Source organism: Pseudorasbora parva, chromosome 18 (assembly GCF_024679245.1).
Source record: "Pseudorasbora parva isolate DD20220531a chromosome 18, ASM2467924v1, whole genome shotgun sequence".
NCBI classification, from domain to species: Eukaryota; Metazoa; Chordata; class Actinopteri; order Cypriniformes; family Gobionidae; genus Pseudorasbora; species Pseudorasbora parva.
The window spans coordinates 26,336,720-26,349,915 of NC_090189.1; the positions used below are offsets into that span (position 1 = coordinate 26,336,720).

At 39.2% G+C, this 13,196-nt stretch overlaps 1 protein-coding gene across 2 annotated transcripts in view; it reads left to right on the plus strand.

The window, feature by feature from the left end:
- st6gal1 (ST6 beta-galactosamide alpha-2,6-sialyltranferase 1) overlaps positions 1–13,196 on the plus strand; it is a 39,955-nt gene that overhangs the window by 13,602 nt on the left and 13,157 nt on the right. The window lies entirely within an intron of this gene.

Here is a 13,196-nt window from a genome sequence, read left to right on the forward strand (position 1 = left end):
TTGCAACTGTCTCCAAACCAGGGATGGAAATTAACTTTTTTGTCCACCGGCCACTGTGGCTGTTGGATTTCAAAATCTACCAGCCACTCAATGTTTTAACCAGCCACTTTCTTGTTTATAACCGACAATGTGTAACTGCACGTGAAAATTAATACTACAAGCTCTACAATACTTAAGCTGTTTATTTAATCTCAAATCTCAATGAAATGCTGAAATTTTTTCTTTCACTCTAAAGGCATCTTTACACAGAATTTTGAGCAGACACAGACCCGCGTTAGACCCACCTTAACTCGGCTGTGTAAAAATACACACATTTACATTTACATTTAATCATTTAGCAGACGCTTTTATCCAAAGCGACTTACAAAAAAAGGGTAGAGCAATAGAAGCAACGAAACAAACAAAGCCAACAACCTGTAAGAGCTGTAAGAAATCTCAATTAATTAGCAGAGTACACAACTTTTTTTTTTTTTTTTTTTTTATAGCCAGCTACAACAAATACTCACGTACGGAAAATACAGAACACTGGATTTGGATAGCTAAGATAACACACAAACCATGAACTGATATACATTTTATTAAATGAGTAGGGCTCTGTGTGCTCTCTTTTTTTTTTTTACCTGGATGTGGCATTTGGATGATTTGTGGTCTTTTATGGCTTCCAGTTTTAGGTTTTTAGTACCAACAATGAAACTACTAGTTTTGGCATCTCCTGAAGCGTGTTGACGACATACCGAGCAGAACATTGTTGGTAGGGATGCACCAAAATAAAGATTATTGGCTGAAACCAAAGCACTAAAAGAAATTATGCCAATTATCCATTGCATTTATGCCTAATGCTATGACTGTGTAATTTTACTAATCAAGGCATTGCAATTGCATTAATTAATATTAAAGTTTCAAATAATAAATCAATTACAAATTATGCAAATATTTATTTAGCACATTGCAACAACCCACAGTATAAAATAAAATTAAAAGTAAAATGTTTAACTTAACCTCACTCATGTGTACATTAAATAATAATGTACAGGTCTACTGGCCTGCCGAAAGGTACAGAAATTGAATAAAGTAATCAAATGTAAAATAACTGCATATTTAACTGTTTAAATGAAAGATTAATCCTTACTAAACTTACAAAAGCTATTCAATCAAGAGCAGTGAGTGATGTCCTTTTGTTTGACATTAAACATAGCAGTAAAGGCGACTTTCCCTTTAAGACCTAATAGAAGGATATGCGTCATCTTTCACGACTGTATAAAGTTCACTTAAGGCATATACAGACTATGTCTGCTAGAATACTCATCAAGATGAACATGTTGGCATACTTTTTGGGCGAGTTTGTTTGTTTAAGCACAAGACTTGAAAGAGAACTCAATATTTGCGCGCTGTGAGACGGGTGCGCGCTTCCGGATGACAGTGACGGATCTTCTCTCAGCGCGCGCGAGTTCTTATTCGCGTCTTCTGGCTCTACATCCGGGTAATGACGGTGAAAACGACTGGTCATATTCGGACATACGGCCGCATGCACTGAACACAGTTTATAAAGAGGGGAAACAGTATGCTATTTTTATTTACCCGCCACGGTGGCCGGTAGGTGAAGCGAGTTTACCCGCCACAACTCAAAATCACCCGCATTTGGCTGGTGGCGGGTGCTAATTTCCATCCCTGCTCCAAACCATACAACATCGCTGATCTCACTACTGTCCTGTACACCTTTCCTTTAATTCTTGCTGGTACTCTTTTATCACACAACAGACCTGACACTTTTCTCCACCCATTCCAACCTGCCTGCACAAGCTTCTTCACCTCTTTTCCACACTCCCTATTGCTCTGGACTGTTGACCCGAAGTACTTAAAATCCTGCACCTTCTTTACCTCTTCTCTCTGTAACCTCACTGTTCCACTTGGTTTCCTCTCATTCACACACATGTATTCTGTCTTGCTGCCACTAACCTTCATTCCTCTTCTCTCCAGAGCAAACCTCCACCTCTAGACTTTCCTCCACCTGCTCCCTGCTCTCACTACAGATCCCAATGTCATCCGCAAACATCATAGTCCATGGAGATTCCTATCTGACCTCATCTGACAGCCTGTCCATCACCACCGCAAACAAGAAGGGGCTTAGAGCCGATCCTTGATGTAGTCCCACCTTCACCATGAAGTCCTCTGTCTCACCTATGGCACACCTTACCACTGTCCTACTGCTCTCATACATATCCTGTACCAATCTAACATACTTCTCCGCCGCTATAGACCTCCTCATACAATACCACAGCTCCTCTCTTGGCAATCTGTCATTTGCTTTCTCTAAATCTACAAAGACACAATGCAGCTCTTTCTGACCCTCTCTGTACTTCTCCATAAACATTCTCAAAGCAAATAATGCATCTGTAGTGCTCTTTCTTGGCATGAAACCATACTGCTGCTCACAAATGTCCACTTCTCCCCTTAGCCTTGCTTCCACTACTCTTTCCCACAACTTCATTGTATGGCTCATCAGCTTAATACCTCTGTAGTTTCCACAACTCTGCACATCTCCCCTGTTCATAAAAATCAGCACCAAAACACTTCTCCTCCATTCCTCAGGCATCCTCTCACTCTCTAAAACCTTGTTGAACAACCTAGTTAAAAACTCTACTGCCATCTCTCCTAGACACTTCCATACCTCCACTGGTATGTCTTTAGGACCAACTGCCTTTCCTCTCTTCATCCTCTTCAAAGCTCTCTTAACTTCACCCTTGCTAATACTTTCTACTTCCTGGTCAACAATATTTGCCTCTACAACTCTTCTCTCGCTGTCATTTTCCTCATTCATCAGTTCCTCAAAGTACTCCTTCCATTTTTCCCTCACCCTCCTGTTACCTGTGAAAACATGTCCATCTCTATCTTTAATCACTCTAACCTGCTGCACATCCTTTCCATCTCTATCCCTCTGCCTCGCCAACCGGTACAGATTCCTCTCACCATCTTTACTATCTTAACCTTGCATACATATCCTCATACGCCTTCTGTTTGGCCTTTGCCACCTCTATCTTAACCACACGCTGCATCACCCTATATTCCTGTCTGCTTTCCTCCGTCCTCTCACTGTCCCACTTCTTCCAAGATAACCTCTTCCTCTGGATACTCTCCTGGACTTCCTCAGTCCGCCACCAAGTCTCCTTGTCTTCTTTCCTCCTTTCAGATGACACACCTAGCACCTTTCTACCTGTCTCCCTAATCCCTTTGGCTGTAGTAGTCCAGTCATCTGGAAGCCCTTCTTGACCACCTAAAGCTTGTCCTAACTCCTCCCTGAAAACCACACAGCACTCTTCCTTTTCCAACTTCCACCACTTTGTCTTCTGCTCTGCCTTTACTCTCTTCATCTTCCTCACCACCAGAGTCATCTTATACACCACTATCCTATGCTGTCTAGCTACACTCTCACCTACCACTACTTTACAATCGCTAATTTCCATCAGATTGCAGCATCTTCATAAGATATAGTCCACTTGTGTGCTCCTGCCACCACTCTTATATGTCACCCTGTGTTCCTGCCTCTTCTGAAAGTACGTGTTCACCACAGCCATTTCCATACATTTAGCAAAGTCTACCAACCTCTGTCCTACTGGGTTCCTTTCCTGGAGACCAAACCTGCCCATCACTTCCTTGTCCCCACTATTCCCGTCCCCAACAAGTCCATTCAAATCTGCCCCTATCACCCCCTCTGACCTCTGGGAACAGTCTGCATCACTTCCTCCAACTCGCTCCAGAATCTGTCTTTCTCATCTTGCTTACAACCTACTAGTAGAGCATAGGCACTAACAACATTCAACATCACACCTTCAATATCCAGCTTCAGATTCATCAGCCTATCTGACACTCTTTACCCCCAGAATAGGGCTGGGCGATATGGAGCAAAAAATATATCTCAATATAATTTGCTATATCTCGATATATGATATATATCTCGATATCTTTACAGGAAAAATAACCTCGCTAAAAACTACAGCAAAAACAAATATGCCAAATACCACAAAATCTTTTTTTTTAAATTGAAGTGCAAAGAGGTAGTCAGTTCATGTAGGAACAAAGTGCTTTTGCGACATTTAAAAATTACATGATTACCTGATGATAAATAGATTACATAAATAATAATAATTGTATTGTAACTGTAAAAGAAAATAATACATATAGCCTTCTTTTCATTCATTTCATGCATTCAAAAGATGAATCAAAGACTCCCTTTTTTACACTTAAAGTAAACAGTAAGCATTCTGCAGAAAGATGGGAGCATGACTGAGATATAAATAAATGGATTTTGTCATAACACCCCTTCCTGTTAAATTTGTATCAAAATTCAAACAGTAGATGTCGCGCTCTTTACTGAAGCATGACTGAGCGCCTCATCATGCAGATCATGTACACATGAGACGAGCCTCCATTCTTTTCCAGTTACAGAACGAAATATGAATGTCAGAAGGTAGGCTATATGATAGGCTACAGTACAACTTACCGAAGAGCACTGTGTCTCACACCCAGGATGTCTCGTATTTCCCTCTTGGTTAAAACATGAATAGACCTATTCATCATAATCCTGTGATAAAGCTGACAAAATAATAATAGTAAGGATATTGCAATAATTTTTAAATGTTTTCAAATGATATGCGATCATTTTGACATTTTAAACGAAAACCATGCGATCAGTTAGACACAAATCATAAACTGACATGATTGCGACTGCGTCTCGCACTAATGTCGATCACCTGACTGTGGGTGAAATTTGCGATTTGAACTATGATGAACATTAATATTTCTTTGTGAATTTTAGCAAGCAGTTGTGTTAGAAGGAAAATCATGGTCTCTAAACTGAGTCTTGAACAACGCATGCGCTTGTCAACATGATAAATAATCTCCTCACCTGGTTGCAGACACTGCCGTGTTCAATGAGACAACATGTGAGGGGAGGGGGAACAAAAGCAACGAGGCGGGAGGCACGCGAGCATAGCACAGAGAAGGCAAACATGCAAAGTGGCAGAATCAGAATTAAATATAAACAATATATCGATAAATACGATATGTCCAAACCCATATTGATATATCCATATTCCATACCCCTACCCCAGAACATTCTTCACCAACTCCTCCTTCAGGATCACTCCAACTCACTTTTTCTTCCTGTCCACACCATTATAAAACAGTTTAAACCCTGCTCCAATGCTTCTAGCCTTGCTCCCTTTCCACCGGGTCTCCTGGACACACAGAATGTCAACTTTCCTCCTCTGCATCATATCTACCAGTTCAAAAGCACAAGAAAATTAGAGAAACAAATAGAGAAACTAATACTGTATAATTAATAAAAAGCAGTTAATAACTGGGAATAATTTGTTGTTAATAATAACTGGTAATATGAAATAAAATATGAACAAATGTGGTATTTTGTGGAGGTTGAAGCTTACAATAATAAATAGTTCTCTCTAATATTCAAGAATCCCGACTAAATCCAGCGGTGTAGAGTCATCATTGATTGACGATGCTTAGAAGTGACCATAAAGGGACCTATATCCTATAAAGGTTAGGATATATCATTTCACTTGATTCAACACCAACTGTTGATTTAAAATGTGGTCACCTGCTGTTACCCACGGTTACGAGAATATTTGTAATGATTTTTGGGTCGCGGTGGGTCAGGTTGTTTGAAATAAAGATGCCAATTAAACCTTTGTAACTTACATAGTACTAGACACTATTTAGCTACTATGAAATACATTGGCAAAGAGGATCATCTGCATTCCAGCATAAGTGCAGCCAGTGAGCGCACATTCAGCTCCGCAGGCAGGGCCGGTGCTAGCCATTTGGGTGCCCTAAGCACAAATGCTTGGCGGTGCCCTCCCCCCCCCCACCCCCACCCTATCCTCCCCTCCCCAAACAAACACCCACCCACCAAAGAAATAACTACCATTCAGAATTTCTTATTTAGGTACTCTTTACTTCCAAATAACTGCTGCAAATGAATAATTGAAACTGAACAATGTAAACACAGAAAGTTAAAAGTGCAAAAAAAAAGTTTTGTGTAAATAGAATAAGTCTATGAATTTTATAAAGTATGAATTTTAAAGTGCACGTTTTAAACTGCTAATAACCATGCATAACTGCACAGTACAAATTACTCAACAGAGGGACTACATCTCTATAAAGAGTCCATTCTGCTATTCTATAGAACTATATTAAACATTTTCACTACCATCAGTTGTCAGAGGCCCTACAGAGGCACACGTCTACATTTCCTAGCTGCAAAATCAGCTATCAGGTCATCATATGACAGTTTCTGAGCCACGTCCCCATTGATAACCACAAGACAAAATATTCAGGGATTCTACTGAAAACCAGAGGGAGTCTGGCACAGAGATTCACCTTTTTCTCGACTAATTTGGTCTAGGCCTATGTTTTGAAGTACTTAAATTGTCTGGTTGTAATTGGTTGCAATCACTATGGCACATCCAGTTAGAATGCAATAAGGACTCTGATGTTTCTTCTGTAACATTTATTCTCCACCATAAGTCGGGGCAAGTTTGTGGTTCTGAAAATATACATACAAATTGGTAAATAACAATATACAAAAGGATGCCAATAGCAGTACACATAAATGATGTGTAATTATGATAACAATGGACAAATAACAGTACAAAGTACTAAACTGTTACACAAGAAATGAAATCCGCACTTACTAGCCTATAAATTGTCATGTAGGCTTATTTTATCACCATGTAAGAATCCTGTTCTGAGCGGGGCTCGAACTCCCGGCCGTAACGTCATTAGCGCCATTCCGGCTGCCTTTATGTAAACAACACAACGGTGCATTTACGGCATACACATTTAGCTCGCGAATGTACAACAAAGAATATAGCACTCATGGTAAATATATGTAAACATGTCTTATAATAATTATAGTACAGAGGAATACTCGTTCTCCATTAGAATTGTCTATGCAGGATTGCGATAGATAAGGATCTATGCTACTAATACTTTCAGTTCGCGGTAAACTATGATTTTAAACAATCATAGTACATTATTATGTACACATGACAGTCCTTCATAACAGCCTATATTACTTTTGTATTGCATTTGTATATTAACATGCTTTTAGAAATATTTTATGTGTTATTTATACTAGTAGGCTAGCCTATTGTGATGATTTTTTCACGACCCAGATTTTTTGGTGCCCCCCCAAGCACTTGGTGCCCTACGCGCAGTGCGTGATGTGCGTGTGCGGAGCGCCGGCCCTGTCCGCAGGTCATGTCATAGAGGCAAGAAGAAACCGTCTCAACCCAGGGATGGTTGATTCAACACTATTTCTACAGGGAAATCTAAAAAATAAGTAGGCTAATCTTCTGTTGTAGGTCACCTACGGCACCTAGCCCTTTCCTGACGCGGACAAATTGCCCAATAGGAGATTTTCCAACGCGCTGAACTGAGCAATGCCACTGTACCCTTTTAAAGGGGTGGTTGCATGCAAGTTTAATTTTTTTTAACTTTAGTTAGTGTGCAATGTTGCTGCTTGAAATGTTACAGTGCTGAAAGTTCAATGCAAACAGAGATATTATCTTTAAAAGTTACGGCAGTTTATTGCCTACAAAAATGGCCGGTTTGGACTACAACAAGTTTCTTCCTGGGTTGGTGACATCCTAAAACCTTGCTATTAACATAAACACTGTGAATTCTGCCCGTAATGGTAAAGGGGCATGGCTTTTCCGGATAACCTGCGCTTGGCACGTCAGCCAATAAAAATACATTAAACAATTTGGTCATCTAACCAATCTAAGACCATTGCGTTTTGGGAGGGATGGGCTTTATAGAAGCAGAAAGCAAACGAGCCATTCAAAGGGAAGTGGAGACAGCGGTATGGAATAAAGGTTAAATATAAGAAAAATATGGCGTTTAAAAAAAGTATTAAGACGTTATCCACAACTTTCCTGTCAGTCTTAGAGGGCGTCGCCATGACACTCGATACTTCCGGTTGACGGTATCTCAGTTCCGGTTTAGCACACATAAGAGTTATGCAGTGTTCACACCAGACGCGAGTGACGCGAAAATCGCGCTATTCGCTTGAAGTTGGACGCGTGAACATTTTGAGTCCATTCGCTTCATTAACGTGTGACATTCACTACACAACAGACGCAAATTTGTGTCATGGGAGGGGCTTCTGTCAGGCAGCGGCAGTCATCAGAAGGACGAGCCGAGTTAAGGCTGCTCTCGCCGGGGTTAATGAGCGCTGAGTGCCGCTGAGCGCCTGGGTCTCACACCTCCGAAACCTTGCTTCTACTATGCAACATAAACGGACCCGTTTGACATGCTGCCTAGCACCCTATGCACTCCATTCAATGCCCAACGAGCTTCAAATAAACTCAAGAAATGTGCTGTAGAAGTAATATTTGTATCTTAATATTTGTAATTATTGAAGTGTTGTTCATGTCAGACATTGTCAGTAGACTTTTTTTAATCAACATGAAAATAGATGCATGAACTTCAATGAATTTAAGTGCATTGTAATAAAAATTTACATTTCATTGCTGTAAATGTAATTATTGAGTTTATATATTAGTTTAAACTATTTAAAATACTGCAGTAAAACTGTATAATTTTTTTGCAAGGGGTATGTTTATTGTTTTCAATAATTTACCGATTTAATGTGTAGCAAGACCGCTCTAACAGCCTAACGTTACTATCCAAATATAGACCTGCACTCCCGCGGGACCCTGCACAACCGAGTGCGGCGCGGGATACTATTTGATTGGTGAATGCGGGCGGCAAGATATTATTGTGTGCGAGTTGCGGGAAAATACAATTATTTTGCGGGACTCCCGCAAAGTGGAAATAACAAGTAAAATTTGAAACAACTAAACCTTTCTTTATAATGAAATAAAACCGATTTACAGGCGCATGGACGGAAGGTAACTCTTGCGTGGATCATAGGAACAGCCAAGCCTACCACACAGTGGCAAAATGTCTCCAGTGCATAACTCAGGTGAATCGCTTAGTGCTACAGATATTAGTAAGTTCTTGTAAGACAGTCAGATCCATGCGACCATCTGGGACATGTGATCATTTTGCCTGAAGCGTTGTTATAAAAGTCTACTCCTGAATCCTGAAAATACAACCAAGCGTTTAGCTGAGAACAGTACAGACTAACGTAAACCGGAAGTTTTTACCGGCTTGTTCTACGTTGCCATAGCGATCATGGGAAAGGTCAGAGTTCGGGAAAGTTGTGGATACTACACCCCATAAACACAACCAAGCCTAGAAAAAAAAACACAGATCTACCCCTTTAATAGGTTTTATGTATTTTCTTTCGGCAGGATTTTTGTTGTTAAAGTCGGGGGAGAGACGTACACTTAGATTAGACTGGATAAACACATGCAGGATCTTAACTGTTAAGAAAATGAAACTAAATTAATTAATAAATTGACGCTAAAATGAGCATTTACTACTTTTAAAAAATGCGGATCAGGAAGCATGTCAGGTACAATATTTTCTTTTCTTTTTTTTGCTGCCTGATTTGTGGGCGGGTTATGGGTCCTGCACACTGTGCGATTTTTCAAAATCCTTTGCGAATGTCCCTTGTCAGACTGTACGAACATGATCGCCATGTCACACTGTAAGATCTCAGTTGACATTAATGTCAGACTGCACGACAGTGAAGGCGCGCTAAAAACGGACGCGCGCAAGAAAACTTACCCAGAGTTTTATATCATCAATGAATGACGCGTTCGGTGATGGTGAGCTGCATTACACGCGGGACTGAAATGCTGGCTACAAAGAAATCTCTAGCTCTCGTTTTGGTCATAGTTTGTCTTGAAAAACCGAGATATTTGACTGTCGTCGTAGGAGAAGTCACACTGCAGGATTGTGCGCCAAATCTTCTGACACTGCCAGAATTTCGTCTGAGGTAAAATTTGATCGCAGCACTCATTAATCGGCTGCCGGTGAACATGTCAAACTAACGACCAAAGACGTCAGATTTTAGCCTAGGATCAGAGGAATCTTTTAGGATTTGCTAAATTTGTCTCAGACGGCAAAATCGTGGCCAAAATCGCACAGTGTGCACCCAGCTTTAGTTGAAAATGTCGGAAGGGTGCAGGTTGTTTATACATTGACCAGCGCATCACTGGTGGACACAATAATTTAATATTTGTTACTAGTCATGTGGCCATTTAGTCTCTTCAAAATGTATGCAAAATACTGCAGCCAAACCTGAGAAAGAAGTCAAGAAGATTCCAGTGTTCCTGGTTACATCATTTGCATTTGTAACTTATGGGCGGGGATTAATCTAGTTATGAATGAGCATGCAAGTGTTCCTTATTAACGCATGTTTGGAATTCTCTAATATACACACGCTAAACTACCGAATATGTGGTATACTAAGTATTTGTGAATCTGGAGGAGAGTTTTTGTGAAGGTCCATTTTAAGCTCAAATTACTCAGATGACAAACTTTTTTTTCATTCATGATTATAAGGAAACATGTGCTTTGGTTTAGTGGAGAATTGCTACCATCTACTGGAAAACAAACACTTTTTAAATTAATTTTCAATTAATTTAAAAAATATTTTGATTTATGTTTAGACATTTCTAAAATCATTATTATAACAATAATATTGTGTTGTAATAATTTCACAGTTTACTCTCCAAATGAATGTAGAAAAAACTTAAAGACAGTATATTTTAAATATTTGTTGTAATAGCATATGCGTAGTAGGGGTGTAACGATACGCGTATTCGTATTGAACCGTTCGGTACGAGGCTTTCGGTTCGGTACGCGGTACGCATTATGTACCGAACGGTTCTCGGACTAATTAATTAGACTTGGAAAAATAAAAAAGTGTGTGAAATATAATAATATGCGTTCGGCAATAACCAAAACGACATAACAGGCAATGCCCCTGACACCGCCGAAGTGAAAAAAAAAAAACACCAATTATGTTTTAGGCAGCTCAGTCAGGTGCTCGCTTAGGCTACGCGCTGAATGCTCGTGGCAAAATGGCTATCATGTCAACTCATTTACGCCGACAACAAGACGATAAAAAGGAGAAACAGCCACAAACTATCCCCGCAGCATTAAGACAGACATTTTCAACTTATTCAAATTGCAAAAGACTTCACCACGGCGAGTGGCCCATTTATAGCCGCGGATATGAGACCTTACGCCCATTTTCACACAAACTCCGTCTGCAGTGCGTAGTCTATGCGGTGCGTTTTTTTTCCGTACCCATGTTAACGGTTGCGGACTGAAAACGCAGCATATTTGAATACGAATACGCATACGCAGCGCAAAACGCACTGCAGACAGAGTTTTAAGAACATGCTTAAAGTAATTGAGCCCCGTTACAATGTTCCTTCACGAGCCCATTTCAGCCAGTAATTCCTGCTTTGTCCCAAAAAACAAAAGCACAAACAGAGAACCAATTGGCCAATGCAACAGCGGTTGCTCTGACAACAGACGGCTGGATGTCAAGGGCTACACAAAGCTACCTGACTGTAACGGCACATTACATTATGAATGGGAGCTGAACAGCCACGTTCTTCAGACACGCCCCCTTGAGAGTCAGACAAGTGAGGATTTGGGGGGTGACAGAAGCAGTAGTGTGTGAAAAAAGTGTGGAGAGAGCTAATGTAAAGAGCTAATGTCTTATTCCTGTAACTACATAGAAGATGGGTAAAGTATAGCTCCATTATTGTTCAATGTAAAAAAAAAAATCATACTTTGTTAGTTTTAATAAAAAAATAATTAAAAAAGGTAATTTATCTGCCAAATTTTTTTTTTTTGCTGTATCTAAAACATACCGAACCGTACCGAACCGAACCGTGACACCAGAGTATCGTATCGAACCGAACCGTGAATTTTGTGAACCGTTACACCCCTAATGCGTAGGCTATATTATTAAACTAACCCAAGACAAAGTGTAGAATTCAGAAAAGAATCTAGAAAAAAAATATTACTGTAAAAAGGCTTGTTTGTGTAACCTTTTCCCACACAAGTTTGAAATGTTCTAAATTACCCCCATACTTTTATTATAATGGGTTTGTGAAATTGATATAGCTTTTATTTATACTTTAATGTTGAATGTCTATCATTAATGTTTAAAACGACAAAACACCAGTAGCAGTTCTAGTATCAGTGATACTTGCCTTCATAAAAATATGCCATTACAACAAATAATTAAAATATACTGTCCTGAAGATTTTTCTACATTAATTTGGAGAGAAACTGAAAGTATTACAACATAAAAATATAAAAAATGCAGATTTTGAAAGTGTGATTAATAAGTGATTATTTTTATATATATATATATATATATATATATATATATATATATATATATATATATATATATATATATATATATATATATATATATAGCCTTTAAAACTAGATTCACTTTTGCATGTTTAATTGTTAATTTTCAAAGCACTAAACTGAGATGTACAGTAACGATCCAAAACATTCTACAGTTTTCTGTAACCTGAGGACAATTTATTTAGAAGGTATTTGTGACCTCTTAAACTGTGCAACTCACAAAAAAAGACCTTTCCAAAGAGTCAGCCTAGTGAATTTAGGCCATTTCCACCACTGAATGTTACTATTATCAAGATTATTGTCCATCCTATGATTCTTGACTAGGCTGTATTTTTGAAGTTAGACCATCTCTAATAATTTCCCATGTTAGCCCTTTCATATCCAGAAACCTCTCTGCTGCTCTCACTATTACCTCTTTTCTGTTCTTCTTTCAGTCTGCGCTGAAGAATTTATGATCTCTGCCATTAATAACACAAACCCCTTTGTATCATGTGATACATTGCTTCTCTGTTCTTCATTATGTGCTTAATTATGTCTTGTGTAATGTTATGAATCAGGTTGTCTGTTTCTCTGTTCTGTTCTGTGGTTAGTTCATTGTCTGATTGCTCACAGATGTTTTTTTTTCCATGGTCCATAAATCCATGTGTATATATCGCCCTCATGGTCATTGTTCCTTGGTTTAGGTTTGTTTATGTATCTGCTGTTTTTGTTTCTGTTCAAGTTTAGTTCATGGTTCAAGCCACGTCTTCGTTTCATTTACATTCAGTTTACATTTATGTAAGGGATAACTGACTCCAGGCCGTTTAATTATTCGAAAAGTAACGCACATTATTTTTCAAATAATTAAATTGCCCGAAGCC